We start from the raw sequence: 6,000 nt of genomic DNA, 5'->3' as shown, positions 1-6,000 counted from the left end.
TAAATAAAATAAACGGAGTCATAAGTCCTCGAATGAATATTCAAAATAATATTCATTAAATTAAAATAAAGTTATCGAATAAACCTTATTCGATTAATAGTTTTGAAAACTATATATATATATACAAATATATATATAATATACTCGGGAACATCGACTCCCGGTTTTAGAAAATGTTCGTCTTTGGGTCCCCTATACTAAGGGTATACGCAATTACTGCTTATCTCTAGCATAGGTATTATGCAACTTATAAGCATTTGAATCAACATTTAGATATCAATATTATGAAACAGACATGCATATAAACCATATCAACATGCTCCAATATATCGCAAGATTTGCTAATAACAATCATGCATCTATCACAAGATAATGCCTATACATATATACATCACCACAACAGTATAACGGGTAGAAAACTCGTCTGAGTGTTCCGGGGTAGACTTAAGCTTAGAGTGGGTCCGATAACCTATGAACAACAACATAAGTCGGAATTAAACCCCGGTCGATTAAGAAACTAGACTTTAACCAATTGAACCCTAACGTTCGCTTATGGTCACTTAATGATTCACTTAAGTCGCTCGAGTACCCTCGGCTCCACCATTTTTAATTAATTAACCATTAAGAATTTTAAGGCGATTCTTTCGCGAGTACCCTACCAACTTCCTAATCCACTTTACATAATTGTTTCATACTCCAATTAGTCATTTAAGGACCTTAACCAAGGTTTCAAAGTAAGGCGAGGGGTAATGGTTCGGTCGCGAAATGCCGTTACTTAAAACGGTCGTTTCTCCTAAACCGTACATCGGATTCAAGCGAACCACATATAAAAATGAAGCTCGTAACATGAACTATCTAATCATAGCAATGGTCAAAATCTAACAGTGAGTTCACGGGACCTGAAGTTAAGAACAAAAACAGTCTAAGGTAAATCGGACATTACGACGGTTATACTTTAGCGATTCCCAAATTTTTACTATACTAATTCACATCAAACCAACTACCAATCAATAACAACTTCAGATCCATTTATAGGCTACTGATTTAAGTCAAAATAAGCTCAAGAATCTCAATCCAATCAAATATTATAACATCTCCAAATTCAACTAAACTACTTAACAATTAAGCTCAAATCATGCTTATCATTCAAATTACTACTCATTCATCCAAACCATCTCAAAACTTCAATATTCAAACTTATTACTAAAGGGTGTGAAGATTTATACCTTTCTTGGAGGGTGGAAAGTTACTAGGGAGCCTCAAAGAACATTGATCTATCCTTATATAACCTTGATCTTGCAAATGAAATCAAGAAACACAAAGTTATAATTTGAAAATATTATTCACCCTAATCTTTGGTAAATTAATTAGCTATGAATCCATTTGAATCAAGAGCTTAAAATCATACCAAAGCTAAGTTATGAAATGTAGAATCCATAAAAACAAACCATGGAATTTTTGCTTGAGTGGAGCTTGGACTTTGGATTTTTCTTCCTTGCTTTTTCCTTGAAAGTCGAGAGCAAAGATGAAAATTGGGAGAAGAAATGCTTCTTGCTTGGTTGCCTAGGTATTTGTGTGATGATTTGCTTGTTAAGCTTAACCTTGGTTAAATTTAAGTGATTAAAACACTTGGTCCACAATCAACCTTGCATAAATATCTTTTCCAATGCTTACCTCATCATGTTTGCATCATTTCCTTGCCACTTGTCCAATGCTTGTGGCTTGATGATATCATCTTGCTCTAATCCTCTTGATTAGTACTTAATGTTTTGGTTAATCTCCTTGTTATTTGCATAAGCTTGATCCGTGGTCGCTTATTTATTTTACGGTTCGCTTAATTCTCGTTTTCGTTCGTCGTTTGAGGGATCATATCCGGGATCTTATTACTTGGGTTCCCCTAAACCTTTCTCAATATTTTATATTCCTTTTATGATTCTCTCTTATAATCCTTGAATTTAAATCTTTCTAATCATGTTACCTTATACTCAATTCTTTCTGTATCTGGTGGATTTTCGGGAAAAATCAAAGTGCTCGTATTTGGATTCTGACGATCTTTACATACACTTATATATCATATAGAGCACTAATAAGATCTCAGAATATCAATAAAAGAACCCTTACAAAGTGTGGCGTGAAAAGTTTTTTTATTCAGCATAATCAGCAAAATCACTATTCATAAGGGTTACAAAAAGTCCAAAATTTTTGGGGTTATTACACAAGGGATTAATTTGAAAGTTGATAGTAACTCTATCCATAAGGCCATGGGGTTAGGAAGTCATACTTTGCAAAAACCATGCATCAATATCTTTGATAAGTTTGTCTTTGATCAAAAGGAGTTTGAGTTGTATGTTGGTCTGTTCTGTGATGATGATGTGCCTTTGGGTCTCTGTGAGTCTAACTGGGGTATACACTTTAAACACTTCACACACACATATCAAAAACTAGTTGTCATACTTAGGGCAAACATTCTCCCTAAACCAAAACAAGATAGAGTTTTTGATTTTGTTAATTTTAAGGTAATGTTTCAACTAATAACTAATAAGGTTGAGTTTAACTTAAGCTATGTCATAATTTTGAACATGATAAATGGGTTTTATGAAGAATACATTCCATATGCTTTGCTTATGACCTCTCTGTTTGAAATTAATCAAGTTAAACTAATCAAAACCTTTGCTAAGCAAATTGAATACTTTAATGTTGAAACCCTTTACCAAGATAAGGTCCCCTTGAGTGTGTGTAAGCCCCAACCTGTGAATCTGATTAAAATGCCTAAAATAGTTAATCTTGAGAAAACCAACAATGAGATTAAAGTGCTAAAAGTGGAAATAAACAGTCTTAAAGTAATCAATCTTAAGTTGGTCAATAGGATTAATTACCTAGAAGAAAAGATTCTTAGGAAAGAGGCCTTACTTGAGGATTCTGAAGCTACCTCAAGAAGGCATGTGAGTGAGGAGGCAATTGAGTCTATGAGAGTTGGTTAGAAGGCTGATGAGATTGTTTGTGTTGGTAAGGGGAAGGATAAAGTTGCTGGTGTTGGTCAGAAGGATGATGAGTTTGTTGGTTTGGCAGACATTACTGTGCTGCCTGAGTTGTGTGAGACAGACGGAAATCTGGGTTTTATTGATGTTAACAAATCTCCTGTCAAGGAGTAATCTAGTCTGTGTTACTTGTTTTTGTTGCTTGATGGGCCAAAATTATCTGTACTTCATTTTTGCTGTTTCAAATTCTTTCAGTAATGTTTCCAGTTTGGGTGTTGGTTGTTAATGTTTCTTAAAGTTCAGTTCTTTTGCTTAAAGAATTGTTGATTGGCATGCTGTGATACAGTCTGATCATTATTATCTTATTTGATTTGCAAAGTTGTTGTTGACCTTCTGTTAAATTTTTATGAATTTCGGTTGGTGGATTTTAACTGATATCTAGCTCAAACTGTATTATATGTGAACACTATGGTATGATCTTAAAATTCAAACCTGGAGTATAAATCTGTTATTAGCATATAAACTCACTCTTGCACGTTCTCAGGTTTATCACTCACTGTCAAAAATAGAATCCTAACATAGTTAGTTCTATAAGAACTAAAGTCAGATTGAGCAGTTAAATCTCTAAATTATTGTTCTTTGCAGCATTAATGTTGATAACCCCATAATTTTTTTAGGCTACCGTTTATTTAAACTGTACTTTGGGCAGAATTGAATATATGTATGCAGGTACCTTCAACATCACTTTGGAATTTCAACATATCAAATTTTTTGATCACATATTATATAAAATACATAAAACAGTTTGAGAGTTTGTGAGAAGTATAGGAATCAAACTTTTTGTTGTATAACTTGAATAGTCGTATAGAAAATCGATTATATCATTTGATGTACACTAACCTACTAACTGACTAACTTGCTGACATTCAGAGATCAAAACGAACTATTTTTTTTTTACAAAAAAATCGCAAGTTCGTTTAAATAAGTTAGCAAATTCTGCTTTAGCAGAAGAAAACTTAAAACCTAAATGCAGATATACTTGCAAAGTCAAAAAGGGTTATTAACATTTTTACTTGTTTCAATCTAAATAAAAACTTGGACAGATAAATGGATCAAATCTATAATATCGTTATGTTTAACTTGATAAAATGGTCTACATTTTTTTACTGTCATAAAAATCTGAATACAAACCTTGTTTACAATTGGTTGCTAAAAAGAAAAATGACTCCAAGTTTTATACTTATACAGTTAAGTGAACAAAGATCACTGGCATTAAATTATAAATACTGTTTCACTGCATTTGAAAGTAAAAACCAACACTACAACAGAATAAATCAAAATACTAGTTTTCAATCAAATAACACTTAAGTGAATAAAAGTGCAACTCCGTTTCTCATCACTTAACTCATACAAATATGAACCAAAAATGGTATATAAGTTCATCCTATTTGCATAAACAAAGGACATGGTTTTTTTTCAAAAAAAAGGGAGTAGAAGAAGTTAGAAAAATAAGAGAATTTCTAAGTCAAAATTATCCTTATAATACATTAAAGGGAAGCAAATTTATATACATCTCTCACATCTTTTTGTTATTGTCCAAATAAAAGGGCAAGAAGAAATTAGACCCCCCCAATTTGAAAATTTTAAAATATTCTTGCTAAAATAACATTAATTCTACATCAAAATTTATTCATCTAATAAGTTGTTCAGTTTTTGTAGGAATTAATTTCAAGGGAAATACAATAATACTTCCACCTTTAATATATTTATGTGAAAAATATTTTTCAAAACACATGCATACATTTAGGGGAAGCACACACTTAGAAAATTTTAAATTTTATATTTTATTTGGCAAATACCAAGAAGGGGAAGATTGAAAGGACATCTTCGATTAATTATTTATTTTGGTATTTGCATAATTTAACATAAAATATAAAACACGTATATCCTCTCCAAATAGGCATGAATTTAATTGACATAATCAAAAGTGAAAAGTCATATCTAGCAAAATATTTTCAAAAATGTTTTTTAAAATATATTAATATTTTAAATATAAATACAAGAGATATTCCAATTTGTTGAAAATCAAAAATACATATATTTTAAAGGAATATACTCCAAAGCAATGAGATCGTAAAAGAACTATCGGAAATATGATTTTTCTTAGGCTCTCTTGAAATATTAATAAGGCAGCAAGTTTGAAAAAGGAATATCATAACTTGGATATTTTTAGAAGGTTCGTGCTAAATTTATTTCAAAAACAGATGGTTTTAAAAGGGATAAAATATATATCTTTCACTCCATAAAATAGTTATAAATCTAAAGATATATTTTTACACTCTTAGAAATTAATATTTGATAAAGGAATATTAATATCTCATTTTATCCCCCTCCTCATATTTTTCCAAGTAATTTTCTCTCGTATCTCAAATATATTATTTATCGGAAAAAATACTTTTAAATACTTAAAAATATTTTCCACACTCTCAAAATATCTTATATTTAAGAAAATATATTCTAAGTATTTATCTTAGCCCAAACTGAGCCAACAATGTCTATATGTTTTCATAAAAGATCGTTCATATTTTATTTGGAACTGAACCCTGATTTAATCATTTTAAATCCAAATAAAATACTTCACCTTGCTATAAAATATTAAAACTTAATATTTGTCACTTAAATAGTATTTTCTATGCATGGTTAAAGTTTCATAATTTTTGAGAAATTTTGTCCGGGTGTGATTTTTCTGGGTGTTGACCAAGACTTTGACCAAGCGTTTGACCAAGCTACCTTTGACTAAAACTGACCAAAACTAGCAGATCATCATTTTATGATATTTAGGAAATTATCATATTTTTGGTTATATTTATTAAAGGATTTTCAAAGTCGTTATATTTAATGATGTTAATTACTTAATTAACTAAGTAATTAATGATTAATTGAAAAAGCTAAAAACCATTATTATATAATTAATAATTGCTGTGATTTTTCTTGTTTGTCCTATATGCAAGTTGCAAACTAA

This window comes from Apium graveolens, chromosome 5 (genome assembly GCF_009905375.1).
Source record: "Apium graveolens cultivar Ventura chromosome 5, ASM990537v1, whole genome shotgun sequence".
Taxonomy (NCBI): domain Eukaryota; kingdom Viridiplantae; phylum Streptophyta; class Magnoliopsida; order Apiales; family Apiaceae; genus Apium; species Apium graveolens.
Note: the sequence above shows the minus strand (reverse complement) of the source record.